Below are 17,149 nucleotides of genomic sequence, written 5' to 3' on the forward strand. Positions count from 1 at the left end.
CTGTTAGTTTTGTGTTTGTCTGCTTGTCTTCTTCTTCTTCTTTTTCTTCTTCTTCTTCTTCTTCTCCTATCTCTCTCTCTCTCTCTCTCTCTCTCTCTCTCTCTCTCTTTCTCTCTCCTTTTTAACAAAATAAATTTATTTTATTTTATATAAAAATATCAATAAATAATATCTCAAAAACATTTATTATATAAATTTTTGACCATTTATAAATAAATAAGATTATAACGTTTTTAGACTTTAACTAAAAACTATATGGGTATTGATCATGATGCATAGATTATGTAGTTAATACACAATATAGAATATCCTATTAATATTTTATGTGTCGTGTCCCTGTATCCTTATCTATTTTTTGGACACTTTTTAGCCGAGTCCCTGTACCCTCACTTTTTAGCTATGTTACATGGATTTAGGTACGAGTATTGGGTGCGGGTGTGTATCCAAGCATTAGACCTTCATAAATTTAAATGTTAGGATCTTGGGATACGTATCCAAAATCGGATATGGGTATGGGGACACATCATATACACATATATATTGCATATTATATAATATTTTCGGATGACATATTGTAAATTATGTAGGAATATACTAGAAATTAAATAGGATTTAGGAAGAAAAAAAATATAAAAATTCTATATCTAATTCATGTGAGGCTAAAAATATTGTTTAGGAATAGGTGAATCTGACGCTTAGACACATACTCGTATCTGACACCCACATCTGAGTTTGTGTAACATAGTTGTTATCTATTCGAGTCATCTACTTTATAATTTTGTTGGAAACAATATAAACACATCATATGTATATATAGACATATAGAGAATTAAGAATATTCAGCATAAAACACAACCAATAAAAAATTAATAAAATTCAAACATTTACCTGCATTTGGTTGATGGTGGCCCACAATCGGATCCAATATGCCAACCCAAGTTTCAATTTCCCTTAGGTTTGCACACTCCATATAGCCTATGTCATATGGACTCAGGTGTGGGTGTGTATCTAGGAGTCGGACTTTTCAAAATTAAAAATTGAGGATACGTTGATATAGATTCAAATTTGGATATAGGTACGTAGATACGTTAAATAGTTATTTTTTTTAATATATTTATTATATAATGATGAGTTAAAAAAGGTTAAGACCCAGCCCATATTATTAATAGCGATGTTGGCTAGATATAAAATACTAAAACACTTAAGGTTTTATTGTTGAACACAGTTTATAAATAGGCCCAAACTTTTAGTTATTTATTTGGTCAATTCCATTAGAGTTTATGAATTAGTAGCAGGAATCGTCGGAAGGGGAGACGATTCTCGTCTAGAATCGTGATTCAGTGATTCATAGCAAGATTCGTGATAGAATCGCATCTCCATCGAGATAGAATCACGGATCTAACTAGATGGGAGTGATGGCGACACAGAAGGGGAGGGAGAGAGAGAGAGAGAGAGGCGAGGCTGCAAAGAAGCAGCAGCTGCTAGGGTTTATTTTGATGCTTATGTGGTAAATTATAAACATGAGAGTTGGGCTTGGGAATTTTTATTAGGCTTGGGAATTTTTTTTAGACCCATACAAACATTTGTTTGGGCTTGTGAGCTATTTTATTTAGTGTTTGGGTTACTAGATAATTTGCATCATAAACATGAGAGTTGGGCTTGGGATTTTTTTATTAGACCCCGACAGGCATTTATTTGGGCTTGTGGGCTGTTTTATCAATTGTTTGGGTTTCTAAATTGACATACATATTTATTTTGTCTATCTAATGGGAATTTATAAAATATTTATATTTTGTTAGCAACTTTATTTTTTTCATTTATAACATATATATATATATATATATGTGTGTGTGTGTGTGTGTGTGTGTGTGTGTGTCAATTTATTTATTAAAAAAAAATATGTACATATATGTCAATTAAAAATAAAAAAAATTATATAGATAATTAATAAAAATAATACATAACTGCTCTTAATCTAAAACTCCTCTAAGTGGCCACGTTCCCCCTCTCTCGCTTTTGCTTTGTGCAACTAAGGTTTATGATACAAACTAGCCAATAGGCCCAAACTTTTATTTATTTAATTGGGTTCCATTAGGGTTTATGATACAAACCAGCCAATAGGCCCAAGCATTAATTTATTTATCTGGGTCAAGCCCATTAGGGTTTATGAAACAAGCCAGCAGCCAGCCAAACTTTTCTCTTCTCTTCTCTTCTCTCTTTCACACACTCACAGCTGCAAGATGATGGAAGTCTTTGTTTCTTCTCTTCTCTCACACAAGAACAACACGAGCAAGAGAGAGAGAGAGAGAGAGAGAGAGAGAGAGAGAGAGAGAGAAGATCGAAAGACAGAGAAATAGAGATTCATGATTATAGTGATCCCGGTTTTTCCTTCCTTTGTATACTATATTCTAGACTTGATTTCGTGGACTTGTTTTTTGTATCATTATCGCTTCTAGCCTTTACTCTTTGTTTTTGAGTCTTGGGTTGTGATGGGCAGGTTTAAAACAGGTTGGTTGCACTTTAAAACCAAAAGGTGATGCCCAGATTTTGGCCTTCACGCTCGAGCGGAAGTTTTAACGCTCGAGCGGAAGTTTTAACGCTCGAGCGGGCTCTTCGTTGTTGCTTATTCGCTCGAGCGGGAGTTTTGACGCTCGAGCGTGGTTTTCCATCTCCCAGTACTTTACTCTGCAATTAGTCCGCTCGAGCGGTAGTTTTTACGCTCGAGCGTGATCTCTTGTTTTTGTCCTTACGCTCGAGCTCAGAGTTTGACGCTTGAGCGGATACCATCGCCTGCAAAACTTCTGGAAGTGTGCAATCGACGCTCGAGCGTCTCTTTTCACGCTCGAGCGTGAGTCTATGTCTGACGCTCGAGCGGGGTTTTCCACGCTCGAGCGGGGAATCAACTACATCAGTCCGTGATTTCATTTTTTGGATCACTTTTTGACCTACTTCTTTTCTCTAACTCTTTAAAAACCGCCACTTGAGAGTTTCTCTCTCTACTCTCACCTTCTCTCTAAGATTTGATCTATTCCTTGTGGTCTTCTACCCTAGTTCCTTTGGAAGAAAGGTAGAGCTTCGCGAGAGCTTTCTTTTTAATCTGAAAAAGAGAAGATTTGGGGCACTTTGGACTTTCGTCATCTTCTCCACTCGAGTTCTTCTCTTTAAGGTAGGGATTTCTTACTCCATTCTATAAGTTTTGTTCTAAGTTTTGGTATTTTGATATGTTGGGGATACTTTGGTAAATTTTGGGAAAAACCCTAGTTGTATTAATAAATTAATTTGTATGATTAATTTAAGGAAATTGGGGAATTTTGTTAAATTCGTGAAATTGAGGAATTCATTGATTAAATGATGTAGTTGGATAATTTAGATCACTCACCTATCGAATTATTGATATATTTATTTCCAGTCTAGAAATAACTGTTTTGGGCTATCGGTGGAGGATAGTCGTGTTTGTTGTAGACATTGCATGTGGATTAGGGAAAATTGAAACTAACCAATTTGTTTAAGTCATAAAGTTAGACTATTGAATTAATACAGAAAAATACATGTATTGTTTGAGCATTGCATATGCATATTGTTTGGGAGGAGATAGGGGATGTACTCCACGGTTTAGGGGAAGATAGGGGATGGACCTCTAAACCGGATTATTGTTTGGGAGGAGATAGGGGATGGACTCCATTAGCATCACTATTATGTGTGCTTATTATATTGAAGTGTTTTTACATGTTATTGATACAACACTAAAATGTGTATCAAACGGGAAGTATGAAGTGTTTTGATATGAGCCTGAGTCTCATCTGTGTTGTTGATATTGGAAGTAATGTGAATGTGATATATTGTTCACTGTTGTAAGTTTGGCCAAGTTCTGAGCCATATTGATAATAATGGGAATTTAAACATGGCATAGACGTTAGTGTCATGAGACAGTATCAAGTTATAATTGATTATCTTGGTTAACCATCTATTGAATGCTATAGCTTTATCCAATGCTTATATTTGGTTTAGTATTTTTCTACTGGGCTGTGGCTCACCCTTTATGGGAACATCATTTTCAAGTTCAGGTGATAAGCTACCTCCAAGGACTTAGCTTGGAAGGAATTGGAGTTGAAGACTCTGTTTAGTTTAGTTGTTATTTATTTATTTGATATTACATGTAAACATTCAAGCCTAGGGCTTTACTTGTATTTGAGTTAGAACTCATATTTTGTGTCCAAGTGTTGGCTTGGAAAGATGTTAGCCCGTAGGGCATTTAATTTGATGTTACATGTAATGCTTTTAGTTAGTAATACTCTGATGAATGAATTAATGAATTGTTTTCTTTACATATTGCATGTTAATGATATATATAATCGGGTTTATTTTGAGGGCATTACAATGATTCCTACTACTAAGGATTCAACAAATCTAGATCTTGAACCCAGATGTAAGTATGTCAACCTTTTTCCTCTTTGATTAGCCGTGTTCGAAAGAGAGAAGACTAATCCGACACCAATCCCACACCCGCACCCGTGTCGTGTCGTGTCGTGTTGAAACAGGTACTTAGCCCCAAACTGCCATGTCCATGTAACGTAGCATGTAGCTAATATATAGTAGGATTGATATTACTTATTAAAAAAGAAAAAAAAAATAGTAGGATTGATATTAATGGTGGTTAGAAATAGGAGGAAAATGGATTTACTACACTAGTATAGCTAATAACTTAAGTTTTACTAATCCTGATTAGAAAGAATTGAAAAACAATAACTATATTATTTTAAAATAGACAAAAAATAGGAATAGAGAGAACATATAGTGAAACAGATATAGATACATATTGGATTTTCTTATTTTATGAGTATAGATAATAAAAAAAAATGAAAATACAAATCATAAAGAGAAAATTGTTGAAAAGTCCAATCCAAAGAGGATATAAGACAATAGGTCCAGTGAATTTTTTTTTCTTTATAAGAGGTCCGCCCTTTGTGAAATAGTTTGGTAAGAAGTTCTTTTGTTATTTTGGAGGATATTTTATTTCCAATTTTATCCCTTAATTTATTTGTTGACTTTTTTTTATCTGTTAAATTTTTGTGACTATCTGTTTAAATTTATATCTACCTGCTCAAACTATTTTCCCATTTGTTCATTCTTTTATCTCAATCTATCTGTTTAATTTTTGAACAGATATGAGCCTTTTGGAGAGAGAAGAGAGTGATATGTTCAAATTCACAAACTTTGTTTTTGTTATCTGTTAAAATCCCCCACAACATAGATATACAAAGAAATGAGTTCACTGATCTGTCAAAAATATCAGAATTACCAAAGATTTGATCTATTTCCTGCCTTTTATATACTTTCCATCACATTACAGTCTTTCCTACCCCATCCTACTAGTAACACAATTAAAACATCTAAAATTACGCAAAAAAATAGAATGAAATAAAATAAAATCCTCCAAAAATACAATAATCCGTTCCCCCTAAAATGGCCCAAATCTCTACAAATCCATCTCATGAACAAAAATGTCATCATTGTCACATACCAAACTCCACATCTTTGCAACTTGACTCTTCATCGTTCAACAGTTCCTGCAAAAAACAAAAGCACCAAAACAAACAAACCATTAATTATTATTTTTTTTAGCTCTTAGAAACAATTCGTCGAACAAGAAAAGTTTACTATCCATTTTTCAAACTCACCTGTGAACTATTGCTAGCATGAAATCATTTACTTTTTGTTTTGTAAGAATGCTCATATATAGATATAAACAATTTAAGAGTGTAATTTTGTACTCTTTTAATTACATGAAAGTATTTGAACCAAAAGTGTGTATAAAAACAGAACAGTTATAGTGTGGGAATAGTATTGAAGGCAACAACAGATTAGAAATTAGAGATGAGAAAATGAAAGATGATCGCAGTACCAAAATCACTATCGAGAAAATCACTATCATCGAATGGCGGTTAGATCTTCTTGATAGGGCTGCAAATGAATCGAGCTGTTCATGAACAAGCTCCGCTCGGCTCATTAAGGGCTCAGCTCTGCTTGTTTAGTAAACGAGTCGAGCTAAGCTTGGTTTGTTTATCTTTATTTAAATTATATAATAAATATATCATTTATATATTAAATAATATATAAATATATAAATAATAGTAAAAATACATTATTTATATATTAAATAATATTAAAAATATTTTTTATTTAAATAATATAAAAAAATCTTATCGAGCCGAGCTCGAGCTCAATAAACGAGCTCGATTAGTAAATGAGCCGTGCTCGTGCTCGAGCTCAGCAAAGCTCTGCTCTGTGAGAACCCGAATATACAAATCAAGTAAATAATTTTATAATAATAATATTACAATCTCAAAATATTTTGGTGGTGAATCCTAAAGTGCAAATTAAATATTTGGAAGGTCTTATAATTAATTTTTAAACCTAAAATAAATTTATGGTGAAAATCTTTAATTTAGAGGCAAAATTTATTAGTTAAAAAATAAATAAATAAATAAATTTAAGTGCCAAATTAGTAAGCATATTTTGATCTAATAATATTTATATTTTAATGGAGATAGAAATTAAAATAATATAAAGAGATAGTAAATTAGAGCCTTTTGGTTAGATACATATGTATATAAGGATAACAAAACCCTAACTCTTGTTAATTGTTTTCCACAACACTAGATGCCCTATCAGCCCTAGCAGCCGTGGGCTATGAAGGAAAGTGAGGGAAGATTCAATCATCAAGATTATTGTTGTAGCCAAGAAGGAGAGCTTTGTGCGTGTTGTCCCTTGTGGCCTCTTAGGTTTTCTTCTCTTCTTTCTTTGTTCTTTATCCTTATTCTATTGTTATATAATTCATTGATGGAGAGGTTGTAGGTGTATGTATTTTGTGTCTATAAATATATATATTGTTATGAAATCTGAGGAGTTAAATTCATGTATAAAGAATGGGTATTATTCTTAGTTCAAAAATTCTGCGCATAATCACGAACTTTAAAAATCAAGAAACCATATCAAACAAATGAATTTTGAACTGAAATTTATACAGTAGATTAATTACATATTGAATTGCATATCTGATTTTTTTCATAATTTTTGGGAGTCAAAATCCATATAATTTGATGCGTTCAAATCTGTCCAGAAAACTGGCTTAAATAGTAAATTCAGGAGTGTTGTTCTTTTTGGGTATAAATCCGAAAATTATCAAATTAGCTTCATTAGAACCGGTTATGAGTCTAGTTTCGTATGTTTTTGGCCTTGCGTCGTTTGCTCATGTATACTAAGAGAACCATTAATTTCTTTAAAGTGCTACAAAAAACAACCTGTTTAGATATAATTAATTGTAAATAATTATTTTGATAAGAAAATCAAGTAAAACCAATTGGGTTTGAAACTTAGGATATATTAGTTGATATCTGGAGGGTTTTAGAATTTTTCAAATGGTGTAGAGTGGGTTTTTAATTTTCAGAGTTAGTGAACAGTTCGGGAAAACCTATCAAAAATTCTATTTTATCTCAAAGTCACATTTAATTAAGTTTCGACCGGAACCCATGTCTTGGGTGATTTTAGACCTTGAAGAACATGAATTTAGGTAATATTTAAGAGTAACGGTGAGTTGGGTGGAGCCGTGTTAGTGCGCTCTAGTTTGGGGTTACTTAGTTTATTATTCCTTTTAGTATGTTTGAATTAGTAGTGACGTGTAGTTTTAATACTTTGTTCAGGGTACTAGTTGGACTTTCATACTTTATTCGAGGATTATATTATTTCATTTTCAGGTGAGTAGTTTCACGTTACATATTTTTATAAATGTTTCCCTACCCTGAACTGTTGGAAAATTAAATTGTTATTTCATGACTAAACTGTTTTGATAAATTATTATATTATCAATGGAATCAAATTATTTTTGAAACATGTGTGAACTTGACATACTATAAACTATTTGTTTTGCTCTCATGTTTATAATGATGAACTGCCATGTTTTGGGGAACTGATGTGCATTGATTATTGGGACCATCTGTGTATTTAGTCCAGGGAAATTATTCCACTGTGTGTGGTGACTCTGGCCACTAGAGAACAGATCCAGGTTGGGCTGTAATGACTCTAGTGCTCAACGATTGTGAGGAAAAGACCTAGGTTAAGCTAGGTGACCTTCAATCGGATCGTCTTTGAGAAAAGGCCCAGGTTGCCACCCTGAGGATGACTCTTAGTTCGGTATTGGATCCAACGGGGCTTATAGCCTTGAGAACTGTGTGGCATATTACTTGTTATTTTCTTGGTACCCAGAAAATTATTGGTGTTCATGTTGTAATCTGTTTTAAGGGGAAAATGTCATTTATCATGTTCTCGAGAGACATGAGTATTTTAACTGTTGAACTGTGGAACCTTCTTTTTGAAACAGATTCTCTTTACCAAACTGTATGCCAATCTAGTTTATGTGATATATATCTTATTTTGGAATTGATCACTGTTTTCAAAACTGTATATACTATCCATGTTGCTACTCACTGAGCTATCAGCTGACTTAGTTGTTTACCATTTCCAGGTATTAGAAGGACTTAGACTGGACTTATGGCGTAGCGGGGACTCAATTGCATGGACCTCTAGGACATTCTTTTATTTTAGAGTGTTATGTCAAGTTTGTGCATATTTATTTGTTTATTTATTTTTATTGGGGTTCATTTAGGATTATTTTGATATGTGGGCTATTTATATCCCATAAGTTTGGATGGTTTTGATTACAGTTGATTTTGCCATTTTTAATTGTGGCATGTCTGGATTGAGTTTTGGTTATTTATTATTGGACTATTGTTTAGTTGTTCAACGTGATTATGGATTTGTGTTTAGGCTTACGTGTGCCTAGGGTTGAGTCCCTGTGGGCCACGACCGGTCATGCCCGGATTTGGGGTGTGACTGCTCGACTCATTTTCAGCCCTACTTGGATACAATAGAGCCGTGGTGGCGGCAAGGACCTTTGTGACTGGATCTGGAGAGAGAAGGTGAAGAGAGATAAGAGAGGGAGGTTTGTTTTGGGAAATGGCGGTCAGATCTTGTCAGATCCGGCGGAGCCACCACCGAAGGAGGAAGAGCTGAGGCAGTCGTCGCGACCTCCTCTCCAGTTGGATTATGCGATCAAGCCATGAGGAGAGAGAGGAGATGAAGAGAGAGAGAGAGAGAGAGAGAGAGAGAGAGAGAGAGAGAGAGAGAGAGCAGGGTTTGGTTTTTTCCGTTTCCACCGTGTATACCATATATAGTTTGGTTATTTTGCTAGAGTTTGTCCTTATGGACAAAGTATTTTTAAGAGTGTGGGCCTTTGGACAAAGAAAACCCAAAATTGGATTTATGGACCGAGTGCCCAATCATCTATTATGGGATAGTGCTAGTAATTTTGAATTTGAATTTTATTAGTTGATGGACTAACCAATTAGATTTTTAAATTTTAAAAAAAAAATACAAAAAGAATTTATTTCTACATCAATAAACAAACACATTCTACTAGTAGTAACCTGTGCTATGCACAGGCAAATAGTAAAAGGTAGTGAATAATATTAAATATATTAAAAATTAACTACTAAATATTATGATATTAATTTAAATGGGTATTTAAAGAATAGATCTTAGTAGCAAGAATCGTGGAAGGGACTCACATTTCTGAGGAAGAAACACGATTTTGTGCTTTTGAGGAAGAGTTGTATAAGAATCGCAATTCTGATAGGAGAGAAACACAATCTCCAACTATCAATGTCTCTTTCTCTTGATCTTCTTCTCTCTCACGATCTCTGTCTTGATCTCCTCTATTTCGATCTCCTCTCTCGATCTCTCTGTCTCAATCTCCTCTCTCTTTCGATTGTGCTGTGCATGTGTGAGATGAGAGGAGAGAAGAGAAGAGATAGTCTCCATCGTTGTGTTGTGCTGCAGCTGCTCTTCTCATAAGAGAGAAGAGAAGAGAGATAGAGTTGGACTAACTTGGGTTGTATTCTAAACCCTAATGAGTTGGACCCAAATAAATAAATAAAAAGTTTGGGCCTATTTATAAACTTTGTTCAACAATAAAAATTTAGGCCTTTTAGTTGGGATAACTTTTTTTTATTAAATAACATGGGATGTTATATGACTTATCCATGTGATCATATTCATAAAAATAAATAAATAAATACATAATAATAATAATAATAATAATTAATAGGATAACTTCTTTTTTTTTTTTTAACTCATCTTTATATATAATAAATATATTTTAAAAATAGCTATTTAATATGAACTCTACCCTTTTCATTTATAATATATATATATATATATATATATATGTCAATTGGAAAAAAAAATTATATAGATAAGTAAAAATATTAACAATAAAAATAATACATAAGCGCTCCCAATCTACGACTCTTCTAAGTGGCCACGGCCCCATGCTCCCACCCCCGTTTCGTGTAACTAAGGAATAGATTTGAGTGAACTTACTATGTCTATATTTTATTTGTAGGGCCAATTCTATTTGTTTGAAACACACTCAATTGAAAAAATTAAACTAAACAGAAAGAGCAAGAGTGAAATTCTGTAAATATAAAATAAAGATAAAAATAATAAAGTTTAAATTTGAAGATAAAACTATAAGAATATAGGAGGAGAAAATTAAATAAATCTTATAAAAAGGATAAACACAACTGAAAAGGAAAAGCAAGAGTAGAATTTTGTAAATATAAGATAAAGATAAAATAAAAAATAAAATAAAAAAATAAGTTTAAATTTCAAGATAAATTACAAGAATATAAAAAGAGAAAATAAGATAAATACTTCAAAAATTCGGTAGAGAGAAATTCGGTAACCATCAAGATTGAAAGAAAAAAAAAATTTCAAGTTCAAATTTAAAAATTTAAAAATAAGATAAGATACACTTGAAAAAGAATATAAAATCGAATATATATTTCAATTTATAGAAGTTATAAATATTTGTTGATTTGTATTTTTCTATTAATTTATTTAAGTCATTATGTGAGTGCGAGATTTTTGTTGGTTAATTTATTTAAGTTGTGGATATTTGTAATTTATTTTAAGTAATTTAAGTTATAGATATTTGTGGATTTGTATTTGTTTTTTTAATTTATTTAAAAAATTATGTGAGTGAGACATTGTTGTGGATTTATATATATTTTAATTTATTTAAGTTATGGATATTTGTAATTTATATATATTAATTTATTTAAGTTATAGATATTTGTGGGTTTGTATTTTTTTTATTAATTTATTTTAGTCATTATGTGAGTGGGAGACTTTTTTCTTTTTTTCTTTTTTTAAATTTATTGAAGTTGTGGTGGGAAAAAATTTATGGTCAAAGTTAACACTATTAATGTGGAATAAAATAATAAATCAAAATAATTTGTTCTTTTAAATAAATTTGATTGATTTTGGGTTTGTTGATTGACTAAAAGGGCGTACCCAGTGTCTATTGTTTCGGATCTATAGTTATAAATATTATAATGTATTAAAAATATTATCCAATTATTAATGATTTTAACATAACATTGTTAAGAATGTTGCTCAAAATACAATAAAAAATGCATATAATGGAAAGACAACCGTTGTGACATTTTGTCGTGCACCTTGCAGACACAAAATATATAGTATGATTCATCTTTGCAATACAAAGAAGAAAACATAAATCCAATTGAGATACAATGCCCCAAGTTTAATACTTGGATACTTTTACCAAAATCTTGATTATAGTCCATTCCCATAATATAAAATGTGGAAGCTACAATCATTATCGTAAATAAGCAATAGAATACACATGATGCAACAGTGGATTATAGTTTTTAAAAATGCCCTTGCACTAATGATTGTGGTTTCTCACCTAGGTGAGAAAAGAAAAGAAAAAATTATACTTTCTCACTATTATGTTTAGATGAATAAAAGAGAAAAGAATGCGATTTATCACCTATCTTGTTTGGATAGAGTAAGTAAGAGAAAGGAAAAGAAAGTGCTTTATTTCATTTTACCAAAATAACCTTCCGTGTTAATGGCCAGTGATAGAGTCGAGTGAAGAAGAGGATTCATGTAACCAACCCTATTTGATGGGACTTAAGCTTGGTTGGTTTATTAATAAGTTATTTTTTTCATAAGGGTAATTTTGGTATTTTAAACAAGTTTCATTAAACCCAATTCTTTTCTCACCAAATCTCACCACTTTTGGTGAGAAACAAAACACAGGTTCGGTGAGAGTCCATTTCTCACCATCTCTCATCATTCTCAGCTTACTTAACCATCCAAATTTCTCACCCAACCCCTCCATCCAAATAGAGTGTTTGGCTCACAATTACATAACTAAAAAGGGTTTGACTCTTGACAAATACAATGGCATTCTACCTACACATAAATTGCCCCCGTGACCGAAGAAGACAAAAGGAGCCTTCCTACTCCAAGTAAAATCTCCAACTCTGCACCTGAAAAGTTATCAATAACGTGAGATGAACATATAGTCCAGTAGAGTTCCTAATAATTCTAATTAATATAGTATATTATAGTATATGTATATGATCATGAAACTTCACATAAATACATATATCATTAGTGTTCACCTTTTTGATATCCAAAATATACATATACGTAGGTAATCTTTTCACAAAAGCCATTCTTTTATCATGTCAAGAATGGTACAGCGCACCCACTTTACCAATCGCTAGCTAGAAATAAATTGATACCTCTCATTCGAAGTGCAAACTACTTTACCGAATGCTAACCTGAAGGAACTTGAGACTTCTATGTAGCACTTTCACTACATATCTCAACATTAATTATATCACTTTCATTATATACTAGCCTACAAAATTATAAAACACTTAAGGGTTCAATTTGCCTAATTCCATAGCCATTCTACACAAGCAATGCAATCCCCGACCGATTGTCAAAATAGATGTCTCTAAACAATATGTAAAATGTAACTTAACCGACAATGTCACGCCCCAAATTTTATTACTCGGATAACATTACCAATATTCATTAATTAAGTTCATTTACAAATGACAATTCATCCTTTGATGAAATGATAAATAATTAAATATACATGTTCCCTCTCGTGATACAATAAAAACATTTACATACGAATAAAAGGAATACCCTTAGGCTTACAATAAAATAGAGGACACTACTCTTTACAAAAAAATAGCACTCAGCCAAACAAACAAATGAAGTAGTACAATCCATCACTACATCACACTTATGAAATGGTAAAACCCATTGTTTGATCTTCAAATTTGAAAAGCATTCCCTGTACACATGTACAGGCAGGGGATAAGCAACCACTAGCTCACCAAACAATCTCATATTAAAACATTAGAAGATATGCGAGTACCAAAATAGTCATACATATACATGAAATCATATCATGTCAAAACCATATGATTCTATTACATAATCTCTTGAACCTAATTTATTTTAATTAACCACAACTAGTTAATTTAAATAAATAAACATGCTTCAATAGCAACATGACATCCTTTTCAATTCATTCAATTACCCATTTGTCAATTGAATCAAATAGTTAAACAATTCATAATAACATTTAACAAAGCATCAATACATTTTATACAGTCTTATGAAATGAATGCATATGCCATGTCATGCTCAAAATATTTTTCACATCTTTTGAAAATCTTATACACAATGTCAATTTGAAAACATATTAATCCAACAATTTCAATAAAATTCCAAGGTGGTAAATACGACTCAGGTAATCCCTAGGCTTGTGTTTGCAAGTAGACTATACAAGTACTACCAAATTGTCATTTTTACCGGTATTAACTGGAAGGCTCGACACCTATCTGCGCGGGTTTCTGGTCTTTCACCATGGACACTCAGGCCAACTTAACTAATACCAACTACACCCCCTATCTGGACTTACTAACGTATTTACCAAAAACAAAACAATAGATCTTGTTTCACAAAACAATTTCTCTTTTAAAACCATAACCTTCCAATGCAAGATTAAAAATCAATTTCAATAGTGGTTCGATAAAATGATAATGCAAAATGTACAATCCATCATATGTGTAATGCCCTCAAAATAATAACATTAAACCCATCAATATAGACATGCATTGATATATAAAAGTTCCACTTTCTTCTATTCATCAGAGTTCCATTACCAAAAGTATTACATGTTAACAACAAAAGCAAATGCCCTATAGGCTTACAGCTTTCCAAGTTAACACTTGGTTACAACAAAAGAGTACTAACTCAATTACATATTAAGCCCTTGGCTTGAATATACATGTAATACATCAAAGAAATAAAACAACAAGAGTCCGCCTGCCTCTAGCCTCCCAAGCTACGTCCTTGGAGGTGGCATGCTACCTGTACCTGAAAATGATGTTCCCATATAGGGTGAGCCACAGCCCAGTAGAAATATACTAAACCAAATATGAACAATGACTAAAAGATTAGCAGTTGATAGATGGCCAACACTGATACTTTCCCTTATCACACTTTACATTTTCATGACATACAAGTCCATATTACCATTTATTTTCCAATTCCTTTCAAATTCTCAATTTATAACCATGGCTCAGAACCTGGCCAAACAACTCATATGAGACAGTACTTTATATCAAGCACTTCCCCATTTCATAATAGATAAGCATACTAGCTATATCACACACCAACAGATAAGCATACAAGCTATATCATCACTTCCACAGATATGCATATGAGCACTATCACACTTCCAATGACAAGCATATGAGCTCTATCTGTGGAGTCCATCCCCTATCTCCTTCCAACACATCCGGTTTAGAGGTCCATCCCCTATCTTCCCCTAAACTGTGGAGTACATCCCATATCTCATCCAACACAACACAATGCATATAAACAATAATTATACACATCATCACACAACACATAAATCTAATGTATTATTTTAAACGTCATACTCAATGACACATTCCAGTGATTAGTTTCAGTTTGCCTAATCATCATGCATTGTCTACAACAATCAAGACTATCCTCCACCGATAGCCCAAAGCAGTTATTTCTATACAGAAAATAAATGCAACAATGGATATATAATCAACATTCCAACTAGGTGAGTGATAAGTAATCCAACTACACCCTTTAATCCCATATCTTTCCAAATCAATTCCTCATTTCTCATAATTAATTATGCGAATTAATTAACCAATGTAATTAGGGCGTTTTCCATAATTAACATTACAACCCTTAGGTTCCATTCTCATTAATGTTTCAACATTAATTCCACTTTCCCATGCCAAACATGCATTTTGCTTTTATATAAATAAAAACCCCAACTTTTGTAAAATTACACAAAGGCCCCAAACTTTCACAAAATTACCAAACCAACCCCAACATCTCAAAATACTAAAATTTAAAGACAAAGCTCATAGTAAGGAGTAGGTTATCCCTACCTCGAAGTTAGAGCTCGGATGGAGAAGAAGGCAAAACCAAAATGCTCCAAAGACCAAGATTCTTGGATCAAAACGACGCCCTCGACGATCCACACAACTTTTACAAAGGCCGAAGAGAAGGAGGGCACTCTAACTAGATCAAACCCTATAGAGAAGAGAGTTTCTAGAGAGAGAGGCTCTCAAAAAATGGGTTTGAGAAAAAGTAGGAGAGAGAGAGAAAAGCAAAAAGTGATTTGAAATCACCCAGCGGATAACTCATATACGTATGACCCGCTCGAGCGGAGAACACAACGCTCGAGCGCCAAGAACAAAAATCTGAACACGCTCGAGCGTAATAAGGCCCGCTCGAGTGCCAAGACACAAGAATAAAGCACTTCTGCTCGAGCGCGAAAACCAGTCCGCTCGAGCGTAGATTTCCCCCTCCCAGAACTTATACTCTGAAAGTACTACCCGCTCGAGCACTACCGCTCGAGCGTCAAGAAACCCGCTCGAGCGTAAAAATCACATCTGCAGAAGTTTTTGCAGGAACGCGAAATACTGGAGGTGTGCAATACCCGCTCAAGTGCAAGAAGACCCGCTCGAGCGGACCGCCTAAAAGCTGAACAATAAGGAATTGAAACCAAGGCCTAACCAACCTGTAACAACCTTCCTCAAAACATCCTAAAACTCAATCAAGTGGAATTAAAGGACGACAACCAGATAGATACCACTACCAGTTCACGGAACCGAGTCCGGAATACAACAGAACAGTAAAGGGACAACCGGGATCGCTATAACCTCCCCCCCTTAAAGAATTTCGTCCCCGAAATTAAACACAAGTTTTTCAAAAACAGGTTTTCTCCATTCTCAATAATATTACAACAAAATATTAAACAACCCGACCCATTACTGGTCAATTCCATCTCTTTTCAAGAGGCATTTCACACATATATTATAAGTGCATTAATATCATGCAATTTTCTTCCATTTCCAACCATTTCCAACATACATGGTTCACAGTTCATATCATAATCAATATACATGATATAACTCCAATTCTACAATGTAGCCAACATATGCAATATCATAATCAACTCTCATATCAAGGTAAGCTCTACAACATACCTTACATTAAACCAAAACATTACAAAATTTAAATACAAGATTACTCATCAATAAACAAGTCCGGATATTCCTCGTGGACCTCCAACTCACGTTCCCAAGTGGCTTCCTCCACTCCGTGATGTTTCCACAAAACCTTTACCAAATGAATGGTCTTGCCACGCAGGACTTCATCCCGCCTATCCAAGACCCGAACCAGTCTCTCCTCATACGAGGCATCCTCATCTACCTCCAAGTCAGTCCAATCTAACGCGTGCGATGGATCCGGCTCATACTTCCGAAGCATACTCACATGAAACACGTCATGCACTCCGGACAACTGCGGCAGCAAGGCTAAACGATAAGCAACCTCGCCAATCCTCTCAAGGATCTCAAAAGGACCAATAAACCGAGGGGATAACTTCCCACTCTTCCCAAACCTCATCAAACCTCGCCTAGGTGATATCTTCAGAAAGACATGATCACCTATCTCAAACGCCAAAGGCCTCCTCCTACGGTCAGCATAACTCTTTTGGCGACTCTGGGCTGTAACAAGCCTCCTACGGATAAGCTCAACCTTTTCCGTCGTCTTTCTAACCAACTCCGGACCCAACAAAGGTGCATCACCCACCTCGGCCCAACAAACTGGAGACCTACACGGTCGGCCATACAAGGCC

The sequence above is a fragment of the Camellia sinensis genome, chromosome 1 (assembly GCF_055761805.1).
Source record: "Camellia sinensis isolate YWXY chromosome 1, ASM5576180v1, whole genome shotgun sequence".
Classification (NCBI taxonomy): Eukaryota; Viridiplantae; Streptophyta; class Magnoliopsida; order Ericales; family Theaceae; genus Camellia; species Camellia sinensis.